Below are 22,627 nucleotides of genomic sequence, written 5' to 3' on the forward strand. Positions count from 1 at the left end.
CTTGTAATCAAAGAAAAAGAGCATGGTATGATACTTAACTTGGTGGAGCAGGAACTGGTTTGGGCTTAATTAATTCAGTAGATCTTGAGTCCTTTTCCAGCAGACTGCGCAGTGCTGGACAGGATGTGTCTTAAGCTTTGACTCTTAATGCACAATGGCTGCCCACAATGATCCTGCCTCACCAACATACTTTGAACTATCAAAAGGAAAATGCTCAAAGATTGTTAATGTTAGGTGACTCAACAATGTGGAATGGAATGTTTAAAGCCTATTTACCTAATGATCATTGGATATCAAAAGCTGTACTTAATGCCTATTGCAATAGTCAATATTGTATTGGAACTTTAACTCACTTTAAGATCACTTCTACTACTATCATGTGTAATTTTCATGTAATCCTATTCGTATTACACAACTATTTTGCTTTACCCCAAATTGAAGGGGAGTATATTGATCTGAATAATGTAACTCATGTTCTTAATGACTGTACTAAATGCTATCAAGGTCTGGTATGTGGGATGGTGACTCTGCAGATGGAACCCTGCTTGTTGAGCCATTCCTCTAACTTGTGTTTTCTTACTCTTTTTTCCCAAGCTAATTTCTCTATGTTATATTAAGTAGTTGCCCAACATATCTGTATTGTGTCTAATAATCAAACTGATCTTGATTCTGTTGAACAGAAGGCACCATTTTCAGGATGTCTAGACAAGGTTTCTTTTCTCCACTGGCAGGGATTTTTACTTTCCCCCTGACCATGTAGATGATGTTACTTTTTCTTTGGTACCCAAACCTTTGCTTTTACCCTCAATGTATATAGCCCTTGACCCTTTAATGGCCATTTTAAAATCTTCCGTAGATTTGAAGACCCTACTGGATAAAAATGAAAGAGCACTCACTCATACCACTAAGAGCACATGGCTCTGCTTTCTGGCCTACCTCAATCTCCCCCACCCCTTCCCTTTTCCTTTACTTAACCCTTGTTCCTTAAAGCCATTCCTTTTTTTGTTTGTTTTTGAAAGGCATTGAAACGGCCTGGAATTCACTACATATTTAAGAGTACTTAGCAAAACTTTTGCTTTTTTTTGTTTTTGTTTTGTTTTTGACTTTTGTTTCTTTTTTAACTCAATTTTGTAAACTGAATGAATTTCAAAGACATTTCTAGTATATATACCATTTAGCTCTGATGACTGCAAAAATCTATTACTTTGACTGGGCTAAGGATTCAGGTAGGGCCATTGGGCCTCAGAAGCTGAAGCTATCACAATTTTTTTTTTTGAAAGAACCATGGGTTTATAGGATTATGTTTTTTAAAAAGCCAGGTTATTGAACCCTAATGCTTGGTTTAAAGGTTATTGAATCCTACTGCTTAGTCTGTAAAGCAACCAATGAACATATTGAGTCTTGCTGATTGAGGTTTTATTTCTTGTTGACAAATTGATTATCACTTCAAGTATCTGTTATTATCATACTAGATAGAGAATTCATGTAAAAGGTGATGTGGTTTACTTGCTCAAAGAAGATTATGTAATAATGTTTAATATTATCAGACATTTACATTCATTTATCATTTATATGTCATTGTGACTATGTATACTCTGGGTATGGTTTGGAATTATTGTATATATTACAAACATGTCCTGAGTTATGCAGCATAACATGCATTTTAACCATCATATTGTCTTTGGTGAAATTAATATGAGATTTATGAATTATGGAAACTTATCATTTCAGAGACTAATTGCTCTTATAATGAGCTTGATGGAGATGGTTCAACTCTACAATGCAGGCCCTGGAGAGAATATATGTACAACAGGAGGAGAGACAGATACATGTAAGATGCCCTGATGGAGGCTGAGAGAATAGCCAAATACATTCAGGAAGCCCATAGTTTGCTTATGATGGCAACTATGTAGACCACAATTGCTAGACATAGTCCAGTTTCTTCTTCTCTCCCTCCAAAAATGGCCTGGTGTCATGGAAGCTCCAACACATGCACCTGATTTAACTTAACTTGTTTTCTTTTTCACTCACTCAGTCAGAATCCATCCACCTGGGGCCTAGCACAATTACTGGATGTCTCGGGACCACGAGATGTGGTATGGTAACCTTTCCATAACATTTTCAGGTGTCATCACGGACACGTTACTAAATTTGGCCTTGAGCCAGACACATGGTGGTAAGAAGTGTTACAGATCGCATAACTGCCTCAACTCTGTATTGTATATGGGTATAAGTATTCTCCAAAAGGGGGGAATGTAATATGCTGTGTTTAAATATGAGTTATATTTTGAAGAACTCTCACTGTTTAATTTGATCATTGACAATGCTATACTAAGGATTAGTGAAAATCCAGCAGTTCAACAGCTAAAGAAGTAAGAGAGTCCAGACCACAGTCCAGTTTTCCTGATGACATCTCAACACTCACAGAAGACAAGATTTCAAAGACTTTAAATGAACAGTTTTGTTTTTTCCTTCCGTTTTATATATACCATCTGTAGTATGTATTCTCTGCAGAGGCTCTCCCTCTGTAGACATGTCATAGCACGGGTTCTTGAGGGACCACCCTTCTGGACAAAATTTCCCCTTTCTCCCTTTCCTATATTGTTATTAACATATTATTTGTTAGCATAGGGTATTATATTCTGTTATGTTTTACTGTTTCATCAGGGAAACTCTCCATGCTCCTTGAAGAAATAAAACGGGGAGATATAGAGAACTCAGAAGGCCAGAGACCTCCTCTGAAGTTCCTCTCCCCAGTGTTATGCCCAAATCTTTAGGCTTGAAGAGGAATGGTTAAAAGTGTTCCAGGCTATAGTCCAAACCTTTAGGAATGTCAAGGATCTATTAAAGTGTTCTGAAAATCAAGGGCAGGGAGTGAGGAAGACAGAATAACAAAATGCTAGGAGGAAAAGGTCTCATGGCCATAAGATTAAATAAGAAGCCAAGTGGTCTCACTATCTTGTAACCAGTCCTGGAAATATGCTGTAATTGTAAATGATAATTTGATGAATGGTTTTGTTATTCAAAAAATGTTCTCATGAACTCATGCTTTGTTTTACTATAAGAGAATTGCTAGCTGGGAAATAAAGGAGTAGTAGCAGATTAGAGCCTGCTGCATTTTAGAAAGAACTGTCTCCTGTTCGTCTCTCCTTCTGCCCCCTTTTTCATTCCCCAGATCTGAAATGCTGGCTGCTTCATATCTCTCTCTCTCTCTCTCTCTCTCTCTCTCATCTTCAGCTTTTCCCTATTTCCTGGTTCCTTTCCTGTTGCTTAAGACTGTTAAGGGATAGTCAGAATATTCCTTGCTCACTACTGTCACTTCCAGGCTCACCCTTTACTTTAGTCACTCAGCAGTTTTTCTTCAGCCCTAAATACACCCATCAACCTCTTTCAGTTCTATTTATGAGCTGCTGAACACACTTGGCAGAAGTCTCACAATTGCATTGCCTGAGTATATTACAAATGATGTTGTCCAAACTCAGTTGGGCCTTTACTTTCTCAAGGTTCTCCCTGATTCCCTTCTCATTTTTCACAGAGGCTACCTTAGCGCACATCTTCACCATCTCTGGCCTGTATTATTGCAATAGCCTTCTAATCGGAATCCCTTTCTCAAGCTTCACCCCACTCTAGTTCATCAACCAAAGTAACTATTATGGGCCCAGGGCACCCCAGAAGTTCTCTGGGGCACATCAAAGAACTTTCTGCTTGAGAAAGTAAACCAGAGGACAGATACACTTAGAGAGATAAGCAGAACCAGTTCAGACTGAGCTAGCTCCAAGACCCCCACCCTTCATTCTAGTCTCCCTCAACCCTGGGGCAATAAGATTAGGTGTGGCTGCGGCTTCTTTTGTGTTCTGAGGAGATGGCTTGAGAGATCAGCAGCCACCCCTCACTCAACTCCTCCAGTCACCACCAGTAGGGGATGGTCCTCCCTCACTAAAGGACAGTCAAATGGTCACCCCCCCCCCATCAGTCCTCTATAAAAGTACCTGCCAGTCTCCTGCTCAAGGAGATTGGTATCTCAGAGCCACTGTCTATGCCTTTCTCCCCATGAGAAGTCCAAGGATTTCTCTTGGTTTCCCTTCCCTTCCCTTCCCTTCCTCAGCCCTGAAATAAACTACTCTTATTCTAACTGCTTTTGTGTGCAAGAGGGTGTAATTCTTTAAAGAGGAATTCCTTAGGACCCCAACCCCAACCCCTACCCCAAACCCCGTACCCCATTCTCCCTATGACATAACTTTCCTTAAAGAAGTCTAACTAATGTCATTCATTACCTTGCTTGATGAACCCATTGACTCTGGATCCATATTATTTATAGGGCAGGGGAGGATAAAACAAACTTTTGTTTAGCATTTAAAGCCTCAACCTAATTTTCCAGACTCATTTTAACTCCTTACTCCTCTTCTTGCACCCTAAGTTCCAACCAAACTAGTCTTCTTGTTCATCTCCTGTCTCCACATTCTGCACTGGCTATCCCTCATGCCAAGAATTCAGATTCCTCACCATTGCCTCTTAGACTCTTACTTTCCTCAAGATACATCTCAAACACTAACTTTTACTTGCAACTTTTTCTGATCCCTCAATTGCTAGTACCCTGCTTCTCCAAATCACTTTGTTTTGATTTTGTATATATATATATAAACTTATATGCATATGCGTTGTTTCCTGATAGAATTAAGCTACTTGAAGCTTCACTTCCCTCACACTATTTCTTTTCTTTTCTTTCTTTCTTTCTTTCTTTCTTTCTTTCTTTCTTTCTTTCTTTCTTTCTTTCTTTCTTTCTTTCTTTCTTTCTTTCTTTCTTTTTTTTTTTTGCAGGGCAATGACTTGCCCAGAGCCACACAGCTAGGAAGTGTCAAGTGTCTGAGCTTAAATTTGAACTCAGGTCCTCCTGAATCCAGGGTCGGTGCTTTATGCACTGTGCCACCTAGCTGCCCCCCCCCCCCACTATTTCACTTTTGTCTTTGTATCTCTAGTGCCTAACATACATAGTTGCTTATTGATGGATTACTACTGCCAGTGTGAACTTGGGCAAACCATTTGACTTGCTTGAGGCTCATCTATAAAATGAGAGGGTTTGATTAGATGTTCTCAAAGGTCTCTGAATTTTCTGACCTCATGTAGCAAAACTGAGATGGAAAACAGATCCTTTGATTCTAAATTCAGCCCCCTTTCTGATGCACTGCTGGTTACAGAAAATATGAACTCTAGTTAAACAGGGCATTAAAGATTATAGTTAAGTGGGTGCTGTAACGATTGGAATGACGCCACCTGCTGGATACTTACTGTAGAAGAGTTCTGCCCATGAAGCGAAGGTCTTTGAGGGCAAGACCAGGAGTCTTTTCTTTGGCGGGAGGAAGTGATGCGGACTAGTGGGAGGAGGAAGGAAGAGACTGGCGCTGACTCTGGGGCTCTTTCCTCTGGACTCTGGTGGAGAAGGGAGCTAAAAATGTGCTCTCCCTTTAATAGATAGAAATCTAGGCCTTTCTCTCTCTCTTTACCAAATTCTTATTCTCCTTAATAAATGCTTAAAAGTCTAACTCTTGCTAAAGCTTATCATTTATTGGCGACCACTCATTAGATATTTTAGACAGTTTAGCTAGAGTGCTGAACTTGAAGTTAGGAAGATTTCAGTTGGAATCCTGTCTTAGATACTTACTAGGTGGTTTATTTTTTTTTTTAATTCTGGGAAAGTCATTTAATTTTTCTTAGCCTCAGTTTTATTTTATTTTATTTTTGGTGAGAAGATAAGTTTATTCTGAGACATAGGTTAGTAGAGGGAAGGTAGCAGTAGCTAAGTTGAAATCTCGGTGAGGTTACCAGGTTATGGAGATAACTGAATTATCAGGCAAGGGAACTTAAATTTTATCATATGCAAAACAAGAAGGTAGGGTGGATACTGAATGATTTTAAATGGGGGACTGCAGTGTTTGTGGAAAACACTGTATAATCTAAACAACAAATTGATGATTAAGCACTTTTTGATACCTTAGTCATGGGCACAGTTTCAGTTTTTCAAATATGTAGCAATTCCACTATAAAATTTGGTTAAATGCTCAGAGGCAATGTATATGATAGTGTCTTCATTCATTAAAAAAAAAAAAGATCAGTGGATAGCCAGTTACAATTCTGCATGAATAATGCTGTTACTGAATTTTGAGCCCAAGTCACCCACCTTGGCAGTAACAATTATTTAACAAGTCAATACAGTCTACAGCAGACATTACTTTAGATATGACTGACAGCAAAATTGTCAAATTAACATATGACCCAGTATATTCAATAAAGATCACTCCAAAACATTAATTTAATAGTTTTATTTATAAAGACATCTATTATGGTCAATAGCTTGCTTACTCCATTCTTCTGAACTGCTTTTACATTCCTGTATAGGAGAATCTTATTTCTTAAGCATCTGAATATATAGAAAGATGCAGCAAATCCAGATTCAAAGTACACAGTTACCATTACCAGCAACCGCCATTTGTTTTCTATTGAAAAGGGCAGGTTCTTTCCCCGGCCCTCCTCATAGTGGCTCCTGCGAACCAAGGAGATGGAGAACCTGCGCAAGCTCTGCCCAAACATGGCGCTGCCGAGGGCTCCGCGTCGACCGCAGAGGAGGCCGCGACAGAGGAGGAAAAGATGGCTGCCGAGTCGTTTTCTCCTAGCCTCAGTTTTATTAACTGTAAAGTTGGATTTTAATAACAGCACCTGCCTCATAAGGTTGTTGTCAAGAACAAATGAGATGGCATTTTGTGAAACTCTTATAAACCTTAAAGCACCATAAATTAGCTATTACTGTTATTGTTTTCTCTCCTCTCTGTCCCCTTTGCAAAGTAGAATAATATCACTACCTGAGAGGCTGGTATTTACCATGATTATTATTCATCCCTCTGCCAACCCAGCCACCAGTGTCTAGCATCAATCTCTGCATTGGTCCTGGACTACGTAGGTAGGTTTCAGTCTAGTTGGAAGTAGTAAGCAGACAGACCTTATATCCTTTAATTCAGCCCTGAACAGATCCTGGAGCTAAAGACTCAGGCTTAGGGGAGAGAGATCTGGTTGGACTTCCAAGACTTAATTCACAGCCCATCAATCCTCAGGGCATGCATAGTAACAAAGAGCCGCTGCGGTTCTTGGGAAATGGAGTGTGGGAGCTTGGTTAAGCGGTTTAGAGATACCCCGGAACGGAACGGAACGCAGGCGCAGTTCCCTGTCGGGCCGGGCTCTGTCCAGATGCGCCTGGGCGTCGTGTTCGGATTGTTCTGTCACCCATCGCCCTGTCTCATTTTTCTCCTCGACCTCGTGCACCTTAGTTTACTTCCACTTTGTATGCACAACTCACAAGTAGTCAGGGCCGAGGTATATAATTGGGGGTGGGGGGGGCAGGTTACTGTGTGTGTGTGTGTGTGTGTGTGTGTGTGTGTGTGTGTGTGTGTGTGTGTGTGTGTGTGTGTTGCAGGGATCTGCTGTGTTGTGTGGGTTCTGCACTCCTTAAGACAAGGACACCAGAGGGTGGACCCCTTCTCCCTACCAGCCAATCCAATTTGCTTTGCTCCTGCTGCAGGGAGCTCAGAGGAAGAAGCAGATACTGGAACTACTGGGTGCTACAGCAGTTGGTGACTGCTTTCAGGGAAGGCACAGACTTCATTGAAGTCATAACAAATATAGGCTTTTCAGGAGGGATCGACCATGGAGATCTTGAGTCAAATGCTTGAGGAGAAGGGTGAGTATCCCACACTGATGAATTCTTGAAGATTAAGAGTTTTATCTGTTAACCATGGTTAATTAGATTCCAAAAAAGTTGAATGATTTGGCCAAAAGAGTGTGATTTCTGTAGTATTCTGATGTTGTTCAGTTGTGTCCAACTCTTCATAACTTCATTTGGGGTTTTCTTGGCAAAGATACAGTTTGCCATTTCCTTCTTTAGCTCAATTTACGGATGAGAAACAGGCAAACAGGGTTAAGTGACTTGTCCAAGGTCATACAGCTATCAAGTCTGAGGTTAGATTTTAACTCAGAAATTTGAGTCTTTCTGACTTTAGGCCTTGACACTCTCTTCACTTGGTTACCTAGCTGCCCCCAAACAGAATACATTTCTGTATTCTTAGGGCAAAGTTTCTAATGCTTTGTACTAGGGATCTGCCTTTGTCTCCCATCAACGACTGGAGACCCTCCTTTCACCATCCTGGTTGTCTTCCTCTAGACACAATCCAGTTTGTCAGTGTTCTTATTAATTAAACCAAATATTGGGATACTATGCTGAAATGTTTTGCTCAGAACAAAAGCAGTAATCCAGACATTGTCCGTTAAGGGAAAAATAAAGCAGTATTATCACCTTCCTTATTCTGGATAGAATGTATCTGTTAAAGCAGGCTAAGATAAGTTGCTTTTTTTGGCTGCCACAATGTGTTTACAATTCTGTAAAACTATCATATTGCTTTCACATATATAAAAAGGCATCTCATATGGTTACTCTTTTGAGCCCAAATGTGGGATCTCACATTTATCCTTGCAAAATCTTATCCTACTAGATTCATCTCTTTGTTCCATCCTGCCAAGATTTTTTTTTGGGGGGTGGGGATCCCAGTCCTGTCATCCGGTATGTTAATATCTTTCTAAGTTTGATGTCATCCACAGATTTGTTAAGTATTTCATCTATGTCTGCATGGAAACTCAGTATGAATCAATAATATGACTAGTATCCAAAAAGCAAATGTGGCTTTAGTCTTCATTAATGTATAATCTTTCTATACTCTACCCTGGTCAAAGAACATCTAGAGTATTGTGCTGAATTCTGAGCACCACAATTTTTGAAAAATAAGTTTTATTGATGCTTTTGTGTTTTTACTTTACTGTTATTTTTGGATGTTTTCCTTCCCTCCTCTGCTACCTTTCTGAACAGATTTGAATCCTCTCTTGTAATAAAGAAAAGTAATTAAGCAAAAGCAGCTAATTAAGTGACCAAGACTGAAAAAGTATATAACATTCTGCCCCTGAGTTCATCATCTCTAGTACCATTATTTGGTTTTCAGTTAATCAGTTTGGCTTCCTTTTAGTGATCTTTAATTTACATTTTTGTAGTCATTGTTTGTGTTGTACTTGTAGTTAGCTTATTTTACTCTGAATCAATTCATACAAATCTTCCCATGTTTTTCTGAATTCTTAATATTTGTCATTTTTTGCTACACAATGTTATTCCATTATATTTGTGTATACAATCTGTTGAATCATTTCTCCAGTCAATGGGTACCCACTTTACATCCCATTCTTTAGTACCCTAAAACACAGACAACTTATTTTGGGTAGGACATTGACAAACTGGAATATATCCAGAGAAGAGCAAACAAGATTAAGTATCTCAAGACCATGCTAAACAAAGATCAGTTGAAGAAACTGATGAATAAAAGACTTGAGTGGATATGATTGTCTTCAAATATTTAACCAGCTGTCATATAGCAGAGGGACTAGATTTGTTTTGTTTGGCTTCTGTGGACCAAACTGCAAGTAGCAGAAGTTATATAGAGACAGATCTTGACTCAATATGAGGGAAAGCTTAGTAAAACAATTAGAACCTTCCAAAAGTAGAATGGGCTGCCTTGGCAAGGAATTCCTCATCACTGAAGATCTGCAAGTTGAAACTAGATGACTACTTGGCTAGGTAGGAATTGGACTATCTGAATTCTGAGGTATCTACCAACTTTATTTTTTTTTTGCTTTTTTTTTGCTTTTTGCAGGGCAATGAGGGTTAAGTGACTTGCCCAGGGTCACACAGCTTGTAAGTGTCAAGTGTCTGAGGCTGGATTTGAACTCAGGTCCTCCTGAATCCAGGGCTGGTGCTTTATCCACCATGTCACCTAGCTGCCCCTATCTACCAACTTCTGAGATTCTATGAGGAGGACAGAGAATAAATTTCCCTAGGAGGGGAATAAGAAAAAAAAAAACAACAACCTGATAGGATGCCTCACTAGGGGGTATTTCCACAATCAAGATGGCAGAGCATATCTGTGAGGCAGAAGAACAACGATAATCAGTAGTCCTGATGAGGCATCTTCCTCTTTCCCACTCTTATAAGCTTGGGGGAGGTGGGGAGAACTTAAGATAGAAAAAAAAATTAACCTAAAATAAACGATTATTCTAGAATTTTAAGCTGGTATTTTTAAATTTAATTCTTATACTTTAGAACTGACTTTTGACAAGAGGGAAAACTCTTTGGGGAATCAGGTTATTTGGATGACTTTCCATTTGTGGTTCCCCATTTTGGTGTGTGTGCCTGCAGAGAGTTTCAGAAAGCAAGCTTTGGTAGAGGTTTTCAGGAGCAGCATGAATTGTAGGTTATCAATATCAGTTATTCAGATCAGTAATAGGCACTGGGATAAGTGCTTACAGATATATAAAAGGGCAAAGGAGTTTACATTCTAATGGGAAAGACATTTAAATAAACTGGCACTTACAAAATATATGCAGAGGAGAGGGAAGTTATTCTTAGAAGGGAAGGCTTTAGAATCTCCTGCAGAAAGTGACATTTGAACTGAGCTTTAGAACTAAGTAATAACTGTGTTCTCAATAGTTTGAAGTAGAGATTAGGAAACAATAATACTACTACTCAAATTCTCTCATGGATCTGTGATCCTATCAGTTTGGAAATCCCTTCTACTCCATGCTTGCTCATCCTGTGTGACTTTTGTCTATGTCCTCCCATAAGTTATTTACAATTAATATACCCAACATTATTGGAGACCATCCTCAATTTCTCCTGACATCAGGAGGGTATCAGCATATTACTCTGGCTTTTTACCTGTATTGTGAACCTCCCTGACTTATCCCAGGTAGTTGAATTCCAGTTTTGGAATGACATGAGACACTAATGTCAGGGAGTGATTAGAGAAATATGATATGACAAGCCATTTAACAGTAAACAAAAAGAGATTTACTTAGCCACATAAGGGGAAGGGTGCTCAACAAAAAAACGTAGTTAAGACCTGCAATGTAATTCAGCTGAGTGAGCATAGTTACCATTACTGAATATTTTTTTCTTCCCTTAGCAATACCACATTCTGTTCTTGAAAAGAAATGGGTTGGGGCAGCTAGGTGGCTCAGTGGATAGAGCACCAGCCCTGGATTCAGGAGGACCTGAGTTCATATCTGGCCTCAGACACTTGACACTTACTAGCTGTGTGATCCTGGGCAAGTCATTTAACCCCAATTGCCTAACCAAAAAAAGAAAAAGAACAAAAAAAGAAAAGAAATGGATTGCTTGATCCTTACCTGTCTCTGACCACCTTTTTGTGTCTCTTTCCCCAAGCAGGATATTCTTAGACTTGGTGGCAGCTTTGTGAGTTCTGGATGTTCAGTAAAGGCTAACTGGCTTCAGGAAGAATTTCCTGCATTGGAAAGGATGACTAATGATGAGAGGAAGAGCCCAAGTTCTTATCTGGCTGGCTATAACCCTCTTGAGTTGCCTGAATGACCAGATAGAGCCTTCCTTGGCCTTATAAACATGGTGGGCCAAGCAGCAGTGCTCAGATTCATGTCAAACTGAGTCTTGGCATATTGTAAATTTAGGCCCCAGCAGTGGCAGCACTTTCAGTAATATCCCTACCCTAGCAAAGGCAGTGCCTAGCACTCAGGCCTGGGGACAGTTAGGTGGTGCAGAAAGTTATTCCATATCACTAATAATATTTATTTTTTTAAAAAAAGGAATGGGAAAAAATAAACAAAATTGATCAATACTTTGTAAAAAATGTACATTGTATTACAACCTGTGAACCTCCCACCTCTGTGAAGGATGGGGTTATCTTAAATATTTTTTCTTTGTAATTTTGTAACAATTACTTTTGATTATCTTATTGTTCTTTCCATTTATATATTTATAAATATTATATATTTATACATATTCCATATATTGTTTTTTGACTCTGCTTATATTTCTTACAGAATGGTAATATTCCGTTACATTCATGTACAACACTTATCCATTCCCTAGTTACTGAATATCCTCTTTGTTTCTAATTCTATGTATGACAAAAAATGCTGCTATAATTAATTTCATGTATATGGGGACATTCTTATCAATCACCTTTTTGGTGTATAAGCAGTGGAGTCTCTGGGTCAAAGAGCATAACTTTATTTGCTAGCTCTACCAGCAATATACTGCTATACCTATCTTTCTACAACGCTTCCAACATTGACTATTCTCATCTTATGTCATCTTTACCAATTTGCAAGGTATGAGATGGGACCTTGGTATAGTTTTGATTTGCTTTTCTCTTATTAGTAGTGAATTGGAGTCTTGGAATGATTTGCTCTTTTTATATTTTCCCACTGCAAAAAGAACTACTATACATATTTTTGTAAGTGTCAAGTGTCTGAGGCCTGATTTGAACTCAGGTACTCCTGAATCCAGGGCCGGTGCTTTATCCACTGCGCCACCTAGCCGCCCCCTATGACCTTTAATATTAAAAGACATGTAATCTCAGTGTGAAGGTAAGACACAAAAACACTTAAATAATAGTACAAGAGAACATCAGAATGAATGGTAAAGAGAATAAATACCATTAGTTCACAGAATCAATTAGCTAGCATTTAGTAAATGCCTGCTCTTTGTCAGGCATTGTGCTGGGTCCTGGGAATGGGGACAGGGATTGGAGCTGTGGTTTCATTGGTCTAGAAAACTCCCAAGTGAGGAAATTCCCTCCACTGATACAAGTTGGCACCTTCTTTGCAACTTAAAGTCTTAGAGAATTGCAGATACACATGTATGTATACATACATACATCTGTATATACACATATGTATGTATTGAACCAGGATCCCTCCACCACCACCACATACATATAGTTTATGTGTTGAACTAGACAAAATCAAAATAACCCCTACCATAAAGGAGCTTAAATTCTGAGTCAATCAACATGAACATGAATAAGTAAATACAGAGTCGATTTTGAAGAGTACTTTTAGTTGGGAATCAGGAAGGGCTGATGTAGAAAGGGCCAGTTGAGGTGAACTTTGAAGGAAACTAAAGATTCCAACAAGCAAAAGCAGAGATGAAATACACTTCAGGCATACAGGTTAGCCTGTGCAAAAGCACAGACATTGTTGTTGAAATGTGTGAGGAACAGCAAGAAGATCAATTTGCCTGGAGCATAGAGTCTGTAAAGGGGAGTAATGTGTACTATGTCTGGAAGAGCAGGGTGGAACCAGATTGTAAAAGGTCTTAAACACCAAAAAGGAGTAGTTTGTATTTTATCCTAAAAGCAAGAAGGAGCCACTAGAGCTTTTTATGCTTTCATACACTTCAGTTTTTGTAAAAGATGCCGTTAAAACTATTTTTATTTCTTTTTATTCCTATTCATTGATCACCAGAATTCTATCATGTTTAACTTTCCTAAAATACTACATATGTCTATCAACCTGAAAATTAATGAAACAATCAATATAGGAGAAATAAGGTCTTTAATTGGGGCAGAGGATCTATAACTTGGAGTATCACAAAACAGTAAACAGTAATGGTAAAGATTCTTAAGATAATTTAGCATGCACAAATTAAGTCCTCTATATCCTCAAAGACCAATTCATTTAAGCCAGGTCAATTGGTCTTTTTAAAAAAATTATTAGTATTATTATTATTTTTTTGGTGGGGCAGTGAGGGTTAAGTGACTTGCCCAGGGTCACACAGCTAGTAAGTGTCAACTGTCTGAGGCTGGATTTGAATTCAGGTCCTCCTGAATCCAGGGCTGATGCTTTATCCACTGTATCACCTAGCTGCCTTTTTTTTTCCTTAAAAAAAATTAGAGACCTTTTCCTGAGGGACAAAATTTCTATCAAAATTTCTATTTTACGGGGCAGCTAGGTGGCGCAGTGGATAAAGCACTGGCCCTGGATTCAGGAGTACCTGAGTTCAAATCCGGCCTCAGACACTTGACACTTACTAGTTGTGTGACCCTGGGCAAGTCACTTAACCCCCATTGCCCCACCAAAAAAAAATTTCTATTTTCCTCCCTTTTTTGGGGGGGGGGAGGGAGGAAGGTTCAGATTCAGATTCTCACTTAATTGATTCAAAAATGCCATTGAAAGAAAAAAAGAACAAAAAAGTCCCACTCAGGGCCTTTAATTTTTGGGCTGGGAGAATCAAAAGTAAACTCAAAAAGGAGACCCCCTACTGTGGCCATCTTAAATTCCGCTAATCTTCCAAGTACTTGCAATCATGTAGTACATGATTTGAAAACAGAACCCGGCAACACTCCTTTTGGGACCTGTCAAAGTGAGTACATATGGTCCATAAAAACAAACTGCAGCCATCCCTTTTGGGGGTACCTGTCAGAATGGACCCAAGTTACCAAGTCATCCATGGACATAACCAGACTCCCAATCAAAGAGATTTGAGGAACTCAAGTGAAAAGGATGCGAGTTCTGAATTTGAGAAACCCTTACCCAGGCCAAGCCTCTGAATTTTGAGTACAGACTGGAACACAAAAGATTCCTGCTGGCACTGTAATGGTAGAGAAACCGATAGGAGAAAGCACGTGGGTCCTTAGGATTCCTCTGTAAAGAATTACACTCTCGCACAAGACCTAATTAGGAATAAGAGAACAGGTTTATTGGGGTACGAGAGAAACCGGCCGGAAGGTTTTGCCAGGACAAAACGCTTTCCTCCCCGGCTAACTTGGGGGGTGCCATTTTATAGGGTTTAGATGGGGTTGGTAAGAGTCTCTTATTGGGTGAGAGCCTGGTGGTCTTCCCGAGTTGCACTGGGGTAGGAAGAATCCCTCCTGAGCGATCTGGTGGTGGGTGTCAACTTTGTCCTGATGGGTCTAAGCAGTCTGCTGATGGGCGGTTCCAGGTGGTCTTCTCCTGGATTACCTCATCCAGATGCTTAGGATGACTGGAATGTAGGGTGATGGTCCTGGAGCATGCTCAGTTCGATCTGTGCTGCTTATCTCTGTTAGGTGCCTGTGTGTGTGTGTGTGTGTGTGTGTGTGTGTGTGTGTGTGTGTGTCCTTGATTGTGTTCAAGGAGAGGCCTACTTGATTTCAAGGGAAAACCCCTGAGGTTTCAAGGAAAAAGTTCCTTGAACCCTCCAGAGAATTGTTGGGGTGACCGGGGCCCATAATCCTCCCATGACAGCACCAAGCATCAGGAGGTCAAAAATGGTGGCTGGTTGGACATAAAGTCTTCAAATCCCAAAAAGAGTCCCCATGCATCAACCTGAAAAGTAATTAAACAATCAATATAGGAGAAATCAGGTCTTTAATCTGGGCAGAGGATCTATACCTGGAGTATTGAGAAGCAAGAATGCTAGGAATACCCAAATATGGAGACTAAGGACAGTGTTTATATGGGGTAACAGAACAAAGGGAACTATGAGACTGCCTGGGGGTTAAGTATAGAGGCTACTTAACTCTAAATAGAAACTACTTAATGTAAATGGACCCTTTTACATAATAACCTAAAATCCTGGGAGTAAGATGGGGAATCTTTGGGAGGGGATAGTTCATTTAGGGGAGATCCATAAAACAATCTAGAGTCTGGAATTGGCAAAGATTGGTATTCATTGACCTGGGAATGGGGAGTAGGTGGGGATTAGTCAGTTCTCAGTAAATTGTCTTTATCAGGTCCTTAACTTTTTTCTTATTTTTACCTAGGTCTAAAAGGGGTACATGAGTTCTCCACTATTATACAGACAGCTATTGCTTTAAGTAAATTTGCATTATGCAAATTCAACTTTACCTAAAGAATTCTGAAAGAAGTATGAATTTTTTAAAAACTACTGTTATGGGGGAAAATGGAGTATGGGTTGGGTTAGGGTTTGGGGTTCTTAGGAATTCCTCTTTAAAGAATTACACCCTCTTGCACACAAAAGCAGTTAGAATAAGATGGTAGTTTATTTAGGGGCAAGGGAAGGGAAGGGAGGTGTTAAGGGCTAAAATTCTAGCTAAACTGTCTAAAATATCTAATGAGTGGTCGCCAATAAATTATAAGCTTTAGCAAGAGTTAAACTTTTAAGCATTTATTAAGGAGAATAAGAATTTGGTAAAGAGAGAGAAAAAGGCCTAGATTCCTATCTATTAAAGGGAGAGCACATTTCTAGCTCCGCTCTCCACCAGAGTCCAAAGGAAAAAGCGCGAGACTGAGCGCCAGTCTCTTCCTTCCTCCTCCCACTAGCCCGCGTCACTTCCTGACTCCTGGTCTTGCCCTCAAAGACCTTCCCTTCATGGGCAGAACTCTTCTACAGTAAGTATCCAGCAGGTGGCGTCATTCCAATCGTTACAGAGGGGAAGGGAAACCATGGAAGAAATCCTTGGACTTCTCATGGGGAGATAGGTATGGAACAAAGCACATGGCTCTGAGGTACCAATCTCCTTGAGCAGGAGACTGGCAGGTACTTTTATAGGGGGCTGATGGGGGTGTGTCCATCTGCCTGTGGAAAGTTCCTTTAATGAGGGAGGACCATTCCCCACTGGTGGTGGCTAGAGGAATTGGGTGAAGGGTGGCTATGGAGCTCTCTTCAGGACACAAAGGCTGCAGCCACACCCAAATTTATCTCCCCAGGGGTAAGGGAGATCAGAATGAAGGATGGAGATCCTGAAGCTAGCTGTCTGATTTGGTTCTGCTTATCTCTCTAGGCAAATCTGTCCTCTGGTTTAGTTTCTCAAGGAGAAGATTCCTCAATGTGCCCCAGAGAACTTCTGGGGAACTTTGGGCCAACAAAACTACCTATGTTAACTTTACTATATAGTACTGTGCTTCCTCTTTCTGCTCCTGCTCCTTTGCTCACTGCTCTGAGGCCTCCCCTCATCCCCCCCACCCCCAAAAAACAAACCCTAAAAAACAAAACCTCCAAGTGAAAGCACAAGAACAGAAATGAGGAGACCACCACTACCAGGGAGGATTAGGGAGCTTCACTTCAGATCTCAAGTACTGAGAGGAGACCTTTGACCTCCTCCACCTTCCTGCCCACATGTACAGCTCTCATGTCTGTCCCCAATCCCCATGTGTCATCCATCCTCCTGTGGGGAATTTGCCCCACAGATGTGGGAAAGGGAGGAAAAGAGGGAGGCAGGAAAAGAGTCACACTCATAAAGGGAGAGAGCCAGCATATGGTTCAAGGATAGATGGGGGTCAGGAGACAGGATCACAAATCAATATGACTAATGAAAAATACCCTTCTTATTTCTCCCTCTATCTCCTCTCACTATTCTTTCCTGTTTCTCTATTGAGTTCAATGTATTTCTATACCAAACTCATGTGTGCCTATCTCTGTGTGTGCGCATGCATGCATGTATATGTGTGTATGTGTTTTCTACTCTGATTAGTTCAGATGAAAGTAAAATTTTCAGGTGATGCCTTCTCCCTCGATCCCCTCCACATTTGTATAGAATTCTGCTTTTGCACCCTGCCCCTAAGTTTTGTAAGAAAACATGTTTAGTCATCATTCTTCTCCTTTTCTTCCCTAGGGTATCCTTTTTCCTCCTTTCTTTTTCCTTTTGCAAATGAAGAAACTGAGGCAGACAGGTTAAGTGACTTGTCTGCTTAGGTTCACATAGATAATGAGTAGGGCAGCTAGATGGCGCAGTGGTTAAAGCACCGGCCCTGGATTCAGGAGTACCTGGGTTCGGATCTGGCTTCAGACACTTGACACTTACTAGCTGTGTGACCCTGGGCAAGTCACTTAACCCCCATTGCCTGCCAAAAACAAAAAACAAACACATAGATAGTGAGTGTCTGAGGCTGGATTTGAATTTAGGTCTTCCTTACTCCATCCAGATCCCCTAGTCCTCTCACAAGTGTTTTTGTTTTAAGTTTCTTGAAGATGCGCTGTTCTCATGTTCTTTTTGTATCATATTATATTATATATTATTATATAATATATACAATATAATATTATATATTATATTGTATTATATTATATTATATATTTTTTGTATCATAAGTTCATATTAGCTACTTAATAAATACCTGGAATGCTTTCAACTCTAAATGCTATTAGAATCACCTCCCATATAACCTGTCCATTTTCCTGAGTGTTGTCAACATCACCCTTTTACCAGGAAAAGGCATTTGGAACATGAATCACCTATGAGCAGAAATGTGTTTGATGTTTTAGGAATCAGTTGCGTTCAGAGATGTAGCTGTGGACTTCACTCCAGAGGAACTGAGGCATCTGGAACCTGCTCAGAAGGACCTCTACAGGGAAGTGATGCTAGAGAACTATAGGAACCTAGTATTGCTGGGTAAGAATGGGCTTCCCCCTTGACTCAAAATCTGACCACTGAAACATAGTTATTTCCTTGTTTATGAATAATTGCTGAAGTGGGAATGCTGAACTTGTCTAGGGTTTAGGGATCAGAGTTTTCTTATACTTTCAGGTGGATTGATTATCTCTGTTCCCTCCTTTTAGAGAAAAGGACTGCATTTTGTAGAGATGGAAATTGGCAGTTTCATTTCTGTTACCCCTGAGGCTATATCTCTAGCTTTCACTGATTACCTAGACCAGGTACTTGGATTACAGATCAAAGAAAATTCTTAAATTTATATCATAGAAAGGTACAAATGAAAGTTGCTTTTCTAAGCCCATGTCAGTTCCAAAACCATTTGACCCATATTTGAGTGACTGTTATTTTGTCTATTATAAATACCCAAATTAACTCTTAAGAATATATGAAGAGGGGGCAGCTAGGTGGCGCAGTGGATAGAGCACTGGCCCTGGATTCAGGAGGACCTGAGTTCAAATCCAGCCTCAGACACATGACACTTACTAGCTGTGTGACCCTGGGCAAGTCACTTAACCCCAATTGCCTCAACAAAATAAAAAAAATTTTTTAAAAAGAACATATGAAGAAAGATTATATCTGCATCCTGAGAAAGAACTGATAAATAGAACTATGTGTAAAATAATTTTATGTACAAAATATATACACATATATGTAAAATAGCATATGTATATAACACTTAAGCTAATATAATATACATTGTATATAATAATTTTACGTATATATGTAAAATTATTCTACACATAGTTCTATTTATCAGTTCTTTCTCTGGATGCAGATATACACATACACACACACCTATTTGTGTCTAATGGCAGTCATCTTGGGCAGGGTGAGGGAAATTTTATAAAAAAGAAATTTACATGATAATTTTCTTGTATATTTGAAAGGCATAGCAAATTATGCATAGTAGATCTGCAGTCTGATGTACAATCATTTTTTATTATACTGCGTCATAGAAATGCTTGGTTTATTCCATAAATTAAAAATTAAAAAAACAACAACACATTACTACTCCCTGTTCCAAGTTTCTTCTGTCACCCTCTAGGCCTTCTTCTAATATTTTTTTCCTTCTCTAAAAAACAAGGAATTGGGACTAAATTTTAGAAAATTGTTTATATCTCTAGCATAGTATTAAGTTCCATTTTTTTTTTTCCATTTACAGGGCTTACTGTTTCTAAGCCAGATGTGATCTGGTTGGAATTAGGGGAAGGATTAGGAATTCTAAATAGAAACATCTCAAGAGGTTCAGGTGAGTATCAGATGGATGAAGGTCATTGTAAGTAGCAGCCCACCTGGTCAGTGAGGAGGTGTTGCCTTTAAAATGTTGGTTAGAGAACTTTCCTCAAATTGCCCATATCTGTGCTGAAAATGAGGCAATTTGGTGTCATCTCCCTCAGAAATCTTCTGTGCACCTCAACATATCACTCTTCCTATATCCTTCATACCAAATATTCTACCTATCAAAAAGCATGCTATCTAAAGGTAATCCCTTCCACCTATATTTCTGATCCCATCATTTCCTGCCTTTTCTGAAACATCACCATGATAATCATCCCTTTTAGTCTCTCCTTCCTCAGAAGCTCCTTCCCTTCTGCATTCAAATATGCATAGGTTTTTTTTTTAAGTCCCCAAACATGTCAGTATTTCAGTAGATCCATGAGCTCATTGATATAAGAATTTATTCAATCAGTCAACAAGCATAAAGTGCACCCTGTAGTGTAGCAGGCAGTTTGCTAGGTGTCAGGGATACAGGAACAAAAAACCCTGTCCTCAAGGATCTTTGGGTGAAACAGCATGCACATATATGGGAACATATAAAGCACAAAGTATAAACAAAGTAACCTTGGAGAGGATGGTACCAATGACTGGGGAATCAGGAAGTGCCTCATGGAGAACATGATGCTTGAACTGAATCAAATAGGAAACCTTGGAATCTTATATAAGACATAGAGATAAGGAAGGAGAGGGTTCCGGACAGGGGTCAGTTAGTCAACAAGAATTTATCAATTTATTTCTATGTTTCAGGTACTGTGCTAAGCACTGAAAATACAAAGAAAGACAGAAGCCTGATCTTGTTCTCAAGGAACTCACAATTTAATAAAAGAGACAACATGTTAGACAACTGTATAAACAAGATAGGTACAGGATAAATTGGAGATAATCAACAGAGGGAAGGCACTAGCATTAAGGGGGATCAGGAAAGGTTTCTTGCAGAAAGAGGGATTTTAGAAGCCAGGAGGCAGAGCTGAGGAGGAAGAGAATTCCAGCTACGAAAGGGAGTCAATGAAAAACCCAGCATTCGGGGGTGGAATGTCTTATGTAAGGAACAGCAAGGAGGCTAATGTCATTGGATCATAGAATACATGGGGGTGAATGAAGTATAAGGAAAATATAAAAGTAGGAGAGGACAGGTTATGGAGGACTTTGAATGCTGGAATATTTTATATTTGAGCAGAGAGGTGATTGGGAGCCATAGAAATTAACTGAATAGGGGAGTAACATGGTCAGACCTATACTTTAGGAAAATCAATTTGGCAGCCGAGTGGAAGATGGATTAGAGTTCAGAGAGACTTGAGGTAGAGAGACCAACCAGAAAGTGACTTCAATAGTTCAGATATGAAGTAATAAGAGCCTACAACCAGGTACTTATAGTGTCAGAGGAGAGAAAGGGGCATATGTGATAGATTTTACAAAGACAAAATTGCTAAGACTTGGCAACTGCTTGTATCTAGAGGTGTGGGGGTGGTGAAGGGAGTGAAGAGTTGAGAATACCTAGGTAACAGAGAGGATAGTGGTAGCCTTGATAGTAATAGAGAAGTTAGGAAGAGGGTAAAATGCCTTTTGGGGGGGAAAGATAATAGGTTCAGTTTTGAATATGTTGACTTTAAGTTTTCTATGAGACATCCATTTCAATATGTCCAATAAGCAGTTGGAAATGCAAGACTAGAGGTCAGCAAAGAAACTAGGCCTGTATAAGTAGATTTAAGAATTTCGTCAGCATATATATGATCATTTAATCCATGGAAACTGATGAGGTCACCAAGCAAAATAGTATAGAAGGAGAAGAGAAAAGGACCCAGGACAGCCATAGGAGATACCAATCATTAGTGGGTGTAACCTATATTAAGTTCCAGCAAAGGAGATTGAGAAGGAGCAGTCAGACAGGTAGGAAGAAAACAGAGTAGTATCAGGAAAACCTAGTAAGATAAGAATGTCAAGGAGAGGGGCAGCTAGGTGGTGCAGTGTGCTGGCTCTGGAGTCAGGAAGAGTGTCAGAGGCTCCAGAGAGGTTGAGAAGGATGAAGATTTCAGTTGAATGATAAGGTTGAATGATAAGCCAGACTGTAGAGAGTTAAGAAGAGAGTGAGAGCAACATATGTGGAAGCAGTGATTGTGGATGACCCCTTCAAGGAATTTAGCCACAAAAGGGAGGAAAGAAATAGGATTATAGCTATCAGGGATACATGGATCAAATAAGGGTGTTTTGAGGATAGAAGAAACATGGATGGATTTGTAGGCAGTAGGGAAGCAGCGGTTAGGGAAAGATGATAAGTGAAAGAGTTAAGGGTGATAAGGGAGGAAGTCACTTGTGTATGTATAGGTGTTTGCCTTGGCAAGACAAGACAAGGTAAGAAAGAACCACATCCTGAGGAGGGGAAAAGAGGGAGCTCTTAGGGAATAGCCTCATTTTTTTTTTTCTGTGAAAAAGACATGGTTCTCAGTTGAGAAGATGGGAAGGAAGAAGAGCTATGGGAGGTTTGATAAGGGATGAAAGGGTTTGGAAAAACTGCTGCAGTGAGTGGGATAGTTAATTGGGGAAGTTAAAAAAAATTGCCTTGCCACACAGTGAAGGCCCAGTTAAGATTATGTAACCATGGATAGAGCACTGGCCCTGGATTCAGGAGGACCTGAGTTCAAATCCAGCCTCAGGCACTTAACACTTACTAGCTGTGTGACTCTAGGCAAGTCACTTAACCCCAATTACCTCACCAAAAAAAAAATTTAAAAAGATTATGTAACCAGTCAGCACAATTTTGTGATTTTCTTCAGTTTCATTCAATAGTATGTGAGTAGAGAAATTACAGTATCTGACACAGTATCAATGAGGGCAGAAGCTGGAGAGGAGAGAGCTTGTGAGTCAAGCAGTGAATTCATTGAGGCAAGAAGGGGAGGGGTCCAAAGGTAAGTAACAGTAATAGCCAGAGTTTTGATTAGGTGGTAGATGTGGAACTTGGAAATAGCAGTGGGGAGCAAGGAGCATTCTATCTCCCCAACCTGGACCAGTGAGTAAGAGGGAATGAGAAAAAAATACAACCAGTGCTGGAAAGGGTTGCTAGGGAGGCTGTGTCAGGA

The 22,627-nt window shown here is 39.8% G+C and overlaps 1 protein-coding gene and 1 long non-coding RNA gene across 2 annotated transcripts in view; one reads left to right on the top strand and one right to left on the bottom strand.

Annotated features, from left to right (window-relative positions):
* LOC122752702 (zinc finger protein 850-like) overlaps positions 1-22,627 on the bottom strand; it is a 1,092,329-nt gene that overhangs the window by 1,024,436 nt on the left and 45,266 nt on the right.
* Positions 7,224-18,233, top strand: LOC122752724. The gene is made up of 3 exons (XR_006356201.1): positions 7,224-7,362; positions 7,568-7,726; positions 18,107-18,233. It is a non-coding gene; the product is annotated as an uncharacterized LOC122752724 (long non-coding RNA).

The sequence above is a fragment of the Dromiciops gliroides genome, chromosome 4, assembly GCF_019393635.1.
Source record: "Dromiciops gliroides isolate mDroGli1 chromosome 4, mDroGli1.pri, whole genome shotgun sequence".
NCBI classification, from domain to species: domain Eukaryota; kingdom Metazoa; phylum Chordata; class Mammalia; order Microbiotheria; family Microbiotheriidae; genus Dromiciops; species Dromiciops gliroides.